A 14,455-nucleotide genomic window follows, 5' to 3' on the forward strand; every position below is an offset into this window, starting at 1 on the left:
AGTTTCTTCTCATAGGTGATATGAACAGATATGATTGTAATCGATATTATAAAGTTTCATATTGATGCTACAAATTTCATTTTGCATGTTTATGATTTTTCGTCGATATTTCATGTAAATAGTCTCCCTTCTTTGTTAAATATAATTTTTAATAATTTGACAGAAAATTAATGATACGATAAAGACAAAGAATTGAATTTGGATATTTTTTTTTAATTAAAGATAAAGAATGAAATTTCTGCTTTCTACCTTTTTTAAAAAATATTTACGATATTTAAAAAGTGAGATAAATATTTATTAAGTTTTTTTCACCCGTGTTTATGAAAATATGAATTTCCATAAACATCTGCAATCTAGTACCCACTTAGAGTAGATGTTATAAGAGGCAAAGGAAGTTATTTTTAAAATAATAGAAGAAGAATAGTCTTTTAGAAAATTCATTCAAAATACGATATCTCTATGATTTTTTAACCGATTATAAATGAATAAAAAATTCATTTCTTATTTATGAAAATTTATTTCGTGCGATATAATCTAGTTAAAGATAATATTCTAAAGTAAAGGAATCTAATTTATCACTTATTAATAGAATATTGCTAGCTTACTATAGTACTAGCTTTTGTTTTCAAGAAAATTACGCGACACATACACATATTTCATTAAATCTTAATTAAATTCACAGAGTCATTGTACTTGTAATACATGCATGCGCAATTAAAAAAAGTATCATGCTTGGACAAGTTATCTTATGTACTATTTTTATAAAACATTACACATGTTGATTCAACCGGTATTTAAATAAAATATTCGAATAATAAGCATTTAAATAATACATCATAATTTAATTATTATTTATTTTCAAATAATTGTGTAATAATATATTATTAAAACAATTTCTTTATTTGATATCTCTGTCAAAATTATTAATTGCATAATAAAAATAGATCTCTTTTACATAATTATAAGAAATTGTGGTGAAATAACTTACAATTTTACTTAAATAAATTCATTCAAATAGAAAATAATTTATTTAATCTTCTAAAGTAATTGAATATCTAATTATTTCAAATTAATATCTTTCATCTTTATTGCGAGTAAAGTGTTCTCAAGCCTCGAAGACTTCTATTAAAATCGTTTCTATTTAGAAAACGAAATTAATCAAATCCTCTTTTAATTTAATAATGGAAGAATTACTTGTGAAAGTTTACAATATTATATTGCGATGTATAACTTGTGAAAGTGCGTGTTAAATTTCACTGTATCATTCTGTGTACTAACTTTCACGAATATTACACATTATGGAAGACATATACAAGTTAATATAGAATACAGATATTGAAACAAATAAGAGCAATATAATAAGGTGCAAAGTCGGTTAATGAATCACTCTGCTTTTTCCCTTTTTCTTCGAGCAATTGTAGAAAAATATTTATCGATTGAAAAGCGATGAATCATGAATTACGAAATGTTTTCACGTGCACAATGAATTTGCGTAATGAAAACATACTGTCACAAATTTTGAAAAATTTTATTATAAATTTTTATTTGTTTATAAAAAATTATAATTTTTTATTGAAATTCTCCATTTATTGATTAATTATTATAAAATAATAAAAAATAAAAAAAAATAAATAAAATGGATTCAATTCTCTCTATAATTTTTATTATTAAATTCCCTTTATATAAATTCTTTCAAGAAAACACAAAAATTTAAAACCAATTATACTAAAAATAAAGGATTGCCTATACGCAATATTGATCAAAGGATTAAATCAAGTTGAAACATATTACTAATTGCAATAGTTTATAGGTGCTTTCTGAAAAATATAAATATGTATAATAAAATTATTTGTAAAAAAAAAAAAAAAATAATTTTTCCATTCTAAATTCATAAAATGCATATTTCAAATTATATTGAACACAAGATATCAATCAAAATTCTCATTATTTCTATATACTTTCATTCATTATTCATCGAGATAAATTAACATGGCAAATAAATCAAACCGACTGATTTCTATAATTGTGCAGTGAAAATATAATGTATGGGTCGAAGAGATAGAAGCATCCATTAATCGGCATTTTTGTTGCTTTTGCATACTTTCACGAGGCCACTAGGTAAAAATCGATTTTTTCTTGTCTAATCCAGAGAGTCAACGTATTTTCTTCGATAGACAATTAGTCATAATTTTATACGTAAAAATAATACTTTAAAGAAAAATCATTGAAGGTAATTATTTTGATTATGATTTTTTAATAAATATTGGAGATAATTATCTAAAATAATTAATTTTAAATTTTTATTTTTTGCGTGGATGAATAATTCAAAATCCAAAATTTTTAAAAAATTCATGGTATATCTGACTAATAAAAACAATACTTTATTTGATATAAATGTCACAATATTTGCGAATAAACCGTCCTACGATATTGATTTTGATTGATGATGCAAACGTATATTCTTTTATTCTTAATATAAACTCAACGCGATATTGCACGACACGTGTTGTCTCAATTATTTTCTTTTTTCTCTGATGTTTGAAAAATTGCAAATATTCATTTATTTCTTTAATATAATAAACTCTACGTTCAATGATCGTGACACAAATTGTTATTATTATACATCAAGTATTCAAACAACTCATCATCAAAATAAAAAAAAAAGTTTCTGAAAATATCTCCATTGTTTAGAATACCATTTCACCTCGTTCTAAATAATCGAAATCACAGGAGAGGACGAGAAAATAGAAAAAACCTACGGAGTACACAGTGACGTATCAAGAGTGGGGGAGCGCCAGGCCAGCTGACTGGTGAAACTGTCTCGTCGTTTGCCGCGCGCCGTTGCTTTGACAGTGTTATATCAACCTCCGCCAGAGTGAAGTCGTGTGTTCCCTTCGTTCATAAATCTCGCTCGAAAGAAAGAGTAAAACTTTGAGAAATTCGTTTCTCAAACTTGAGTGATTCGCATAAAGGAACCACGGTTTCTTTACGACAGTCTTGAAAACATTTTTACCAGAGAAAGAAAAAAAAAACAAGGGAAGAGAAACAACAATTCGGTGAATAAATAGACAAGAACGAGAAAAGAAGAAGAAAAGGGGAAAGTTACCTTTTTCTTCTCTTTTTTAACCCGTTAGAAATACCCAAGACACGAGAACAAACGAGATAAAACAAACATCAACGCGAGCATCACGGACACACAAGGGAATCTTTATTGAGACATTCTACGAATTTGTGCTGCGTGTTTTGTGAGTGATAAAAGCTTATCGTCGCGCGGCAACCGGAGACCTTTCGTGTCAGCATATAGAGAAGCGGATCGCTTTCCTTTTTCGAAAAGGCCTTCCCTCCACTACTAAGAGGGTTGCTTCTTCCGGGGATAACCGGAAGTGGCTATTAAACTAAAGAAGGTAGAACAATGTCGACACTCGAGAACAGCCTCCCTTGAAGCTCCCTCTCACGTTCTTCAAGATAATAATTCGGCCCTGTTAAGTCATGCTCTGTCTTCTTACCCTGCGTCGAAAGGTAGGTAAATGTTTTTTCTTATCCCTCCCTCTTCTTTTGCTTCGTTACAAAACTTGGATAGGAATGACTTTTGCTAAGAATCCTTATTGCGAAACGTACACCTCAAAGAACGGTCATTACGCGCGGATTGAAGAAATTGCTACAAATTGCAATAATCGGCGCGGATAATACCGGGGATTCGTCAAAAGAACCGTTTTCAGACCGTGACGATTATTTTTGTACTTATTGTATTTCTTCTTTTGTAGATTTTTTTTTCTGTAGCTGCTTTCAAAGAAGAGATAAATTGTTATGACATTTTATTGATATTATAAAATAGTTGCGAATATTATTATATCTTTCTGATATATTTGTTGTTAAAATTTTTATACTTTTTTTTTTAAAAAATATTACTTTAATTATTTTGAGTGTAGATCTTCTTTATTGATGATATTTTACCTAGAATAAATTGTAATAAATTGTAATCACGAGAAATTATGAATAATTAGAAACAATATATCCGTAGTTTATATAGATTACTTTAAATTATGTTTAATATATTACAAGAATAAGAGGAGATAAACGCAATATAATTGAACGTAATAACTAATCAACAAAATGTTATTCTTTATTACACTATAAACTTTATCCCTAATTACATTAAAATAATAGCAGAAGAATCATAAACAAAAGTTATGAAATTATTTAGAATTTCTTCATTAATATAATTAGTATTATTTTTCAATATATATATTATTCAAATTAAAATATGAAATATGATATATATAATTTATACAATATAGAATACAATGAATGAAATTCAAGAAAAACAAAGGAATTTGTATTAATATAGAAAATTTTATTTCCAATAGAAGAATTGGATAAGATATAGAAAATTTTATTTCCTATAGGACTATTGGATATTTCCTATTGGATATTTCTAAATTGTATATCATATTCATTCATTATTTATATCATGACTTTAATTCAATATGATAAGATACAAAGTTAACGAATTGATAAATAAAATACTAGGCAATTAAAATAAAAATTTAGATTGTTCTAAATAAATACGAATCTTCTTTAACTTTATCAACACACGATTCAACTATTGTAAAGGTTATGACTATCGAATTAACATGTTCTCTGTTTTGTTATTCATAATGTTAAATTCGATTCGATTATAAATAATCCAAAAAAAATAAGAAGAAAAAAGTACAATAAAAAAAATAAAACGAAACAGAGAACAAACAAAAGAACGTGATCCAACATCCACGACAAAAATTCAATTCAAGAAAGGTGTTGGCGCGTGAACGAATTTCCAATTAAGAGCAATTAACGATAACGAGTTCGAAGAAGAGAATAAAAATTCCCCAGAAGGTAGCGAAATAATAGCACGTAGAACGAAATGATCTTCGGTATACGCTTCCGTTTTCCGGAAGATGGAAGCAAAAATGGTTTGAAGAGGCCATACGCGTGAAGGTACAAAGAAAATAGAAAAGAACTAGACAAAATAAACATTAGGATGTTTAAGGTTTTAAATGATACGGAAAAAGTAGAAATTAAGCGAGTCTACGCGCAATTAAGAATAATTTTAACGACAATCCTTCGGTAGAATGGAAAGAACACGAATATTTTGTTCGAACATGTGGAGAAAACATTTTTCAGGTTTTATCTTGATCAAATTCCGATATAATTTATAATTATACAGTATTTTAGTCGATTTTTAATATCGATTTTACTATTTTTTTCTTATGATATCAATAATTTATGAAAAAGTAATTGTCTTATTTGTTCTTCTCGAAATCATTTAACTTTTATTTTTTATTTAAAAAATATTTTCAAAAACAAGCGAGATATTCCAAGTGATAAAGTTAATACTCGTAAAACATATATAATTAAACAATCTGAAGAAATACATTTTTTTAAATAATAAAAGAATTCTTTTGATTAGCATATGCAACGATACTCTATTATATACAGATATACTAATTACAAAGAATCCTTTTATGCTCAATTTCGAAATTTAAACTTAAAATGTATTCTAACAAAAATAAATATCCGGATAGTTTTTAGCGTATGTATATGTAAGAGGAAAATCGTCTGACAAATCGACATCACGAAGGACAGGTTGGTATGAAATTGAGCCGTCACGCAGACTCGCGCGAATTTATTACTCGCTCGACTCGAGTTTCGCGGTTTCCTTTGTCCGACCGATAAAAAAAAACTTTTCCAACATGAAAACACACGCATCCCCCGTATGCATCAGGCGTATAGAGATTTCTATATTACCTCTCACTCCAATCTATCTCTGTCCACCTCTCTCGCTTCCCCCCCAAGGGTATAAATGGGTCCGTCCTCGTCTCATCGAGAGACCGATATGCATTTGACTTCCACGCGGAAACGAATCGTACATGTGATACAAGAGCCACTTCGTACGACGAAATAATTCATACATACATAATTTAGCAGAAAAACAAACAATCGAGCCTCGTTTCCATCGCGTCTAGGGGATGAAAAATCGATTGTTAATTCGCGAATTCGTGCTCGTAAAATTTGAATCGTGATCCATTAATATTTTGCGAAATATTCGTGAGAGGAGAGTTTATGGATAGGTGAATTGATTCTTGATTTGGAGAATTCGATTTCAATTCGTTGATTGCTGTGGGTCGTTACAAAAGATGGAAATTAAATAAATAATTATGATTCGAATTTAATATGATTGTATATTTTATAAATAAGAATTTTGATATATTATTTCTAAAAATGTAGATACAGAATTTTTTTATTAGAAATTATTAAAGATTTCTAATATATTATCTACAAATCCAATTAAAAATTATCCATTTCTATCATGTTTTCTTACAAGTCCATCAATTGTATCGAATCATTTGCATGAATTATTAGTGGTTTAAATTAAATTTAAAATTTGAAATATCTAGATTAAAAGAGAAATCATGGATTTTAAACTGTAATTTAGAAAGTTCAGATTAATCTTTGAAAATTTTGAAACGATTCGAAAAATAAAAATTTTGATGAATAATTTTTGCCACAAATCCATTTTTAATTCTCAAAATCAATATTCAATTATATTTCATTTTGTTAAAATTAATTTGTTTGCGCGCATAAAGGAAAATTATTATTTTCGGTAGTATAAGACAATTAATTTGATTTAAAAATAAATATATTCGTAAAAAACTTCGTTCATAATGCTATATTTATCTATCTGTGATAAACGATAAGATACGATAAGTTATTTATATTTTCATTCCCTGCATTTATTTATTTCTGTTTATGTATATATAAGATAAATTCAATTATATATTAAATATGCACACAGCATTTATGTTATCTACAAATTGTACGTGTCACGAAAAAAATTAAACGTTCGTAAAAAAACTTTACGCAAATTGAATTCATTGCAAAAGCATATCTTTTCCAGATACAAAATTTCATTTGCAAATAATTAATTAAAATATTTAATAAATTTAATAATAATATGCTTCAATAACAACTTTCATTAACTATAAAAAATATTAATTAAATTTAAAAAAAAAGCTAAAAAAACAAATTTAAAAAAAAAACTAAGAAACTAAAAAACTTCGACTGATATCTTCGTTAAAAATGATCATAATTAATTTTTTTTATTCAAATAGCATTCGTATCAAGATGTTACTAATTAATACGGTTGTAATTACGATACTCGGCATATAGAAGCAAAAAGATATTACGAAAGAAAATAACAAAAGCAAAAAACGATGAAAACTGTTTATAGTCGTATCGCCAATTTTTATGAAATATCTTATTATATGTTCGATTTTTACGCTGAACAACTTTTATCGAATCTTTGAAAGGATCCCTTTTTCATCGCGTTCGTGAATTCGTGGGCAATGATACGTTATCAGATTATCGAGGCGTGTTGGTCGTAATCAGGCCGCTCCTATCTGTCGGCCAATTAACAAGTAGGTCATCCGCTCGTTTGTGGCAACCTAAAATGGGGAACCATGAGTATCGGTTAACGGAGAATCCCGACGATCTACCTATATTACGTATTCTCTTTCAGAATTTTATTTAATCGAGTCAGAAGCATAATTTACAAGGAAAAGAATTGTATTTCTTATCTGTTGACAATAAATTTCTTTTTTGTTACGCGCTCGTTCTGATTAAATCTCGTGATTCACTGATATTGCTGACTGAAAAAGTTTAATCCTTTGTGGAAACATTTTATTATTCTTTTATATATAAAATGAATAACATATTCAAATATTTTCTTTATTTATCAATGTGTCTGAAGGATAATGTTATATTTGAAAGAATATATGTATTAACGAAAGGAGAAATTTTAATTTCAAAATTAATTTTTTTATGTATTTTTAAAGTTGTAAATATTTTAATATTAATAAAAATAATTAATTTCTTTTTATTATTATAATATAATAGAATTCTTGAATTTATTTTGTTCACTTGTTAATTTTTTTTTAATATTTCATACTTTCAATAATTTTTGAAAAAATTTACACTTATTTAATCTATCTGAAGATTAAAGATTTTTTCGATAATCGAAATATCAAGAAAATTTTTCTTATATTCAAATAAAAATTCAAGAACAATATTACAAAAGATATCACGTATATTTTTTAATTTGATATTATTATAACTGATATCAATACAATACAAAGTATACATATATAGCGTAGTATCATCTTGAAATGACCTTGGACTCAGAAATTTATTTCCGATTGAATAAGAAAGATATTCTTTTCCTCATGAGTCATGTTTAATTGATATATACCGAGTATATAAGTAGCTATTGATCCAAAATATTCTTCAAATTATCGGTCAACTAACGGAACTGGAAAAACAGTACGTCGCACGCAGTGCAAAAGAACCGAAGGAATTTCTGTTAATTATGCATTATTTAGAACGATTTGAATGAAAAATTTGGTTTATAATCATTCTATAATCAAATTCGAAAATAGAAATATTTTTTGTTTATTAAATTATATACAAAAATTGCAGATTTATTTCGAAATTATTAAGTCACGTAAAGAAATTATACAATATACGAATTCTAATTCATAGAAAATGGAAAAATTTTTGAAATTATAGTAAATAATTACTTTTTTATGTAGAACAAAATAAATAAGGATAAGAAGCAACAATTTTCTTTCTCAAATCTTGGAAAACAAAGTACATCTCATCCAAATGAATTGTCTTGTAGACAAATGGTTATGAATACGAATTTCCAGAGACAACAGAACTCTGCTATTTGTTTGGCATACCTAGTTAAATCTTTCCCAGTTTGAAATTACACCGAGACCTAGCTAGTGCATGCTGTAAATTGGTATTGATTCTGATTCTGTAATAGAGCCACATGGCGTACTCATTTTACCGGTTAACTACGGAGAATTTCATCGATCGAATTCCATCGGATTGTTGCTGTTCCAAGTAGAAATTGATTCGCCAAACAGTACCGCATATAATACATTCTTGGTCAATAGCCTTGACTCGACACAACATTTTATGATTTTATGTAAAATTTAACGTAATATAAAATTTAATCTAAATAATTTCTATAAGTTACGAAAGAAAGGTAAAAATTTAGAATATCGAATATTTCTTTAATTATTTGAATGTTAAAATTATGATACATAACGAGTAATATCAATTTATTGTTATTTCCGTTATGCTTCTTATATTTATTATATGTAATATATCTATTTAATAAGATATCATACCTTTATCTTATTTTATAAAACATATGGTCAAAGAACCGAAACCTATGGGATACAATTAACTGTACAATTAACTAAATTTTTATTGAATTATTTATCAATGTTTGACCGGAAATAATCAACTTACACCGGTACAATTAGCTAGAAACAAATAGATAATATAGAAAGATAATATTAACATTTCTTACAATTTTTTCCATGTAGTAATTCGTGAATAAGTCGTTAATTAATTAATCAAAAACAGAAAAATTTTTCAGATCCTTCACTTATAATTATAAAATTATTAATAAAATCTAAACAAAGATATTTTGCATATTTTTTATTAAAATAATTGAATTCGTAAGTTAAAAAAAAAAAAAGAAGAATCCACGCAAAAAACATAATGAAATTCGAATCGTCAAGGTATTAGATTGTTTAAATACCGTACAATACGAATAACCATGAGAACAAACCTGTATAACATCCTTCTATGGTGTATCGCGAATAGGCGGATGTGGCGTGATCATGGGTGTGGAAAGCGCTATCGCACGTGTGCGGTTTGTATGCCATGACGTAATGGTGTTTATAGTAAAAAAAATGTTAAAGAATGTACACGAAATAAATACTAACAGATCGAATAAAAATTAAATTAAAAGGAAGTTCAAATACATATATAGCCATGTATTGTGTAGTATAATATATGTATATATTAACAATAAATATTTTAAGTATGTTTCCTGAATTATTTTCATTCTGAATATTTCAAAATTGTTTAGAGAACATGTACGTGAAGTATCGTTAATAATTTTTACAATATTAATAAGATTAATTACCTTATTAATATATACTTGATGTACAATTAATTTTCATAATAATAATAAATTATAACATTTTTTTATAATTCCATGAAAGTGATATAATTTATAACAATGTATTATACATTACGATAACATATCAATACATTAGAATTCCAAGCAGATTTATTTCATAGCATAGTGTTTTATGTCAGTGATTTAAAGTTCTCTCTCGATGTAAAAAATTAAAATTAATTCTATCCCTGAATTTTTATACTTCAATTTCGAAAAACAGAAAGACGAAGATTATTCAATTTATCAATTTAGTAATAATGATAATTGTTACGAATTTCAATATTTTTTTTTTTTCCTCTAGATGACAAATATCGATCGATTTCTGTCAACTAATCGTTTTGTAACGGTTCACTTCTTTTTTCCGTTTGCTTCATTTGTAATCAAGCGCACATATACATATGTATGTACGTAGAAAGGTTTGTCAAAGCAAATGTGTATGCGAGCAGAGGGGAATTTTGCTCGGAGGTTTCATGTCTTCGTCCGGGATATGACGATATCCCCCCTGCTTGGCCAGTGGCGTAAGCAACCATAAAAATATACGGAGTACGTGTGACTCCTCACAGATGCAATGCTATCGAACAACAGATTACATAACGATTTAAGATTTGCTTAAAGAAATTTCACTTGTAAATGATACGTTATATTTTTGATGTTAATTTATCGTCAAGAATTCAATGTTTAATTTTACTTTTTTTCCCCGTAGATTAAAAATAAACTAAAATAGATTACATAAAGTACAAAATTAAGATTGACCTATACTTTATACTATTTTGAAAGAATTAAAAAAAAAAAATTAGTTTTGATTTATATATAAGAAGAAATTATATCTTTCAAAAAATTCCACTTTGCTTATAATAGTTTAATCGAATTTTAACTACTTCGTTAAAAAAATATTTATTGCTCACTAACATAACCGCCAAGTAACTTGTACTTTACTTTCTATTTACATGCGCGATTCACTTTCTTCCTGAATTTTCAACTCATTTTCCAACGAGAAGAGAAATGGCCCATTTTGTGTCTGAATAATTAAAACATTTTTACGATGATAATCCTTTCATAAGGTCGTTCTCGTTCACATGATTGTCATGTGATAGCTTACGGAAAATAAGCATATCGCGTGAGAAACTTTCACGTATTTTGCTTTTGCATCACGTAACTCGAGTATCGAGACATGAAACAGGAACTCGAATCGATCGCATATATCCACTTTTAAGAGAAAAAAAAAAAAAAAAAAAAAAAATGAAGAAAATAAAATGAAAGAGAAGGACACACTAACCGTTGGATTTTGATCTATCTTCGAGCACGACAACCCTTTCTTCCCTTTCCTCCTATACAAATATGTTCACTGACACACGTCTCTCATTCATAGAACATATAGTAGAAATCAGAGTAACGAGCACCCGATGAAAGCTGTCTCCCGCTAATTCTCTGTTGCGACAAACCTCCCCGAGTCGTTCTTTGCCACTCTACCCTCTGGGATCCTGAATCGTGATTACGAATCTATTCCGGAATAAAAAAAAATGAAGATGTCTTATCCGCGGAAAAAATCAGTTGATTTACCAGTTATGTCTAACTAATTAATATGTTGTTAGAATGAATATTATTTTTTGGAATCGTCAAAAGAAGACAGATAATAAGAGTTCGATTTAAATATAAATTTTTTTTTTTAATCAGTTAGTTATTGTTAGATATCTACACATACTATTAGACTGCGAATGTTTATGTAAATTTGAATTTTGAAACTATGAAATTTATACAGAGATCTATTTCTATTTCTCAAATATTATAAGGAATACTATATATTGGATATTTTGTATTTTTTAAAATATATTATAAATTTTTATACAATTTTCTAAAAACTTTATGTTATTAAGTTTATGTCGAACGTTTGTTTTTGAAAATCATTGTTCCGTATCACGAGTTTCGTCGTGTAACATTTAATGAAACATGAATTCGATGGAATTGTCAGTTTCAATTTCCCTATTGATGTTAAAACCAAGTATTTTCAATCGATAAATAAAATATGTCTCTATCTTTCGAGTACTCTCAGAAACGCTCTTGAAATACTTTCGGATGAAATCGGAAATCCATAATCCCTACTTTTAGAATTTCACGGTTTATGACACGACGTCTGATCGAGTTCCCAAACAGACAGACGATTCTGAAGTGGTTTAATTGGTTTATGGGGTGAACAGGATGGCGCAATTAATTCAATTAATTGATACGATCAATTGGCCATGATAAATTGATAGACTTCTATGTAACATTGATTAATAGGGTTCATAAGTGTTATTTTAATTGAATTGAGGAAAAATATAAGAGAAAAAATGAATCGAATAAATTGTTTTGTAATCTTTATTTGCAGTTCCCTAAAAAATCTGTTTTAAATATAATGAAGAAGAAACTTATAAAATAAAAAATATTTTAAGTATAAAAGTGTTATATTTTAACTTAAAAAAAGTTTATTCATAAAATTCAATAATCTCATACAATTCATAATTATACTATATATACGACGATAAAATTTATCAAAAAAAGTAATGCATAAATTACTTTTTCATCAATCTTCTCAATTTCTTTTTATTTTTTTTTTTATTCCTTTCTTGTGGTAAAGACGATAATTTAGTGATGGTACATGTTTTAGCGACATTTGATTTAATGCGTTATTAATACTTGCATGGGAAGTGTGGTATAATCCGAGGTTCGGTCATTTCCTCTTTCCATCAGTGCCGCTTTTAATTAATTTGCCTCGTTCTTTAAGGAGGACAGGGCCACTGAAGAATAATAGCTTGCTCAAAGACTACGTATGACGCGAGTAATTTCTAAATTATAATTTTTTTTTTTACATTTTAATTTTGTAGAGTGGCTTTCGCTACATTAATGCATTTCTGTTTAAATTTTAACGAAAAAAAAAAAAAAAAAAAGTAAAAGAAAGTAAAAGAATGAATAAAGTGAATAATTAAAACTACTACTATTGTAAAAAAATAAATAATTTCTTCTAGTTTAATTTTTTTTATCACATGTATATATATATATATATATATCTTTATTTTGATATTTTTGGATTAAGGATTTTATATCATATAATTATTAATACGCTATAATCTTTCACATATCATTGACCATATTGATATGTACTTACACGATGTATTAATTCTGCTATATCTGCAGTTTAAAAAAATTTCTACTGATATTAGTTTGGTTTTATATTTCAGTTATTTGATACGAATGAGTCAAACAGACTTTAATTTCAAACAGAAACTGGGTGATTTGTATCATAGATTAACTTATCATTTTTTTAAATAGGACAGTTTCAACAATTAATGTATAGAGAAATAGTTTTTAAGACAATTTTTTTATTTGTAAAGCAGATTAAAATAAAAAGTGACAAAATATAGAATACAAAAAGAATATTTCTTTAAGACTCAAGCAAAAAACATATTGCTTAAATGATAAAATTTAAATAATAAATGGAAACGCGATGAATGCTAGAAATAATTCACTAAAATTGAATTTTTATTGATTCATAGAAAAAAAAAATTCTAACATCTATTTTCATGATTTTTATATATTTTTATACATCACAGTAATAATTTAAGATTCTGTCAACATGTTCGAAAGAAATCACACTTCATCTAAATAAAAAATGAACCTTTCCTATTCCACTTGATAACCTACAAACTCAATGAAGTTTCAACAAGATATGTACACCTTCAAGTCTTTCTTCTAATCTAATTAAACTTTCATCAACTTGTTAGAACTTTTCTTCCATGTCTCTCATACACCATTTTCCATTTCTAATTTCTCTTTCGATTTAATGATGGTATAACTTATTAACACGACACGCACGTCGTTCGTGGCCCTGATCCTCTCACTGTTCCGCAAATAATTTGTTAAGGAGGCCATCGAGGAGGCATACCTCGTATAGCTAGCCTGGTTTAGAGAGATCGGCCAAGACGCGTTACCATATCGCGACCATAGTTGCTTCGATATGCGAGGAATACATCTTTGAATCATATATGTATACCTGGCAGGTATTTAAATCGCGTGCGTAGTTGCGTACACGTTTGCCTTATTAAGCACGCACGCTGCTGCGTAGCACGACTCATCACGCTCGTGAACGAGTGGCGTGCATAAGCGCTTGAGTAGACAGAGGAGGCTATTTCTTCGCGTTGTTATGATGTGAGGAAGAAATAGATTATGCATAGCCTCTTCCCTTGAACTCGGCTTGAACTCGACGAATCGCGATTCTCGAAAAAATTTATAAATAGTTAAAGAGAAGCAAATATATTGCGAAAAGAAGGATGAATTTTAAGTTTAATGATTCGTCGATCGTATCATATTGTTTAGAAATTTTAATTAAGTTATAAACAAATA

The 14,455-nt window shown here is 27.6% G+C and overlaps 1 protein-coding gene across 1 annotated transcript in view; it reads left to right on the plus strand.

Annotated features, from left to right (window-relative positions):
- The first annotated feature begins 2,826 nt into the window (after window positions 1-2,826).
- Window positions 2,827-14,455, plus strand: part of LOC100868687 (CYFIP-related Rac1 interactor B) — a 28,461-nt gene continuing 16,832 nt past the window's right edge. Inside the window, exon 1 of the mRNA XM_012486198.3 lies at window positions 2,827-3,519. The gene's annotated coding sequence lies outside the window, so the exon portion shown is untranslated. The remainder of the gene's footprint in view (window positions 3,520-14,455) is intronic.

The sequence above is a fragment of the Apis florea genome, unplaced genomic scaffold (genome assembly GCF_048593485.1).
Source record: "Apis florea isolate Af1SG1 unplaced genomic scaffold, ASM4859348v1 contig_3391_pilon, whole genome shotgun sequence".
Lineage (NCBI taxonomy): Eukaryota > Metazoa > Arthropoda > Insecta > Hymenoptera > Apidae > Apis > Apis florea.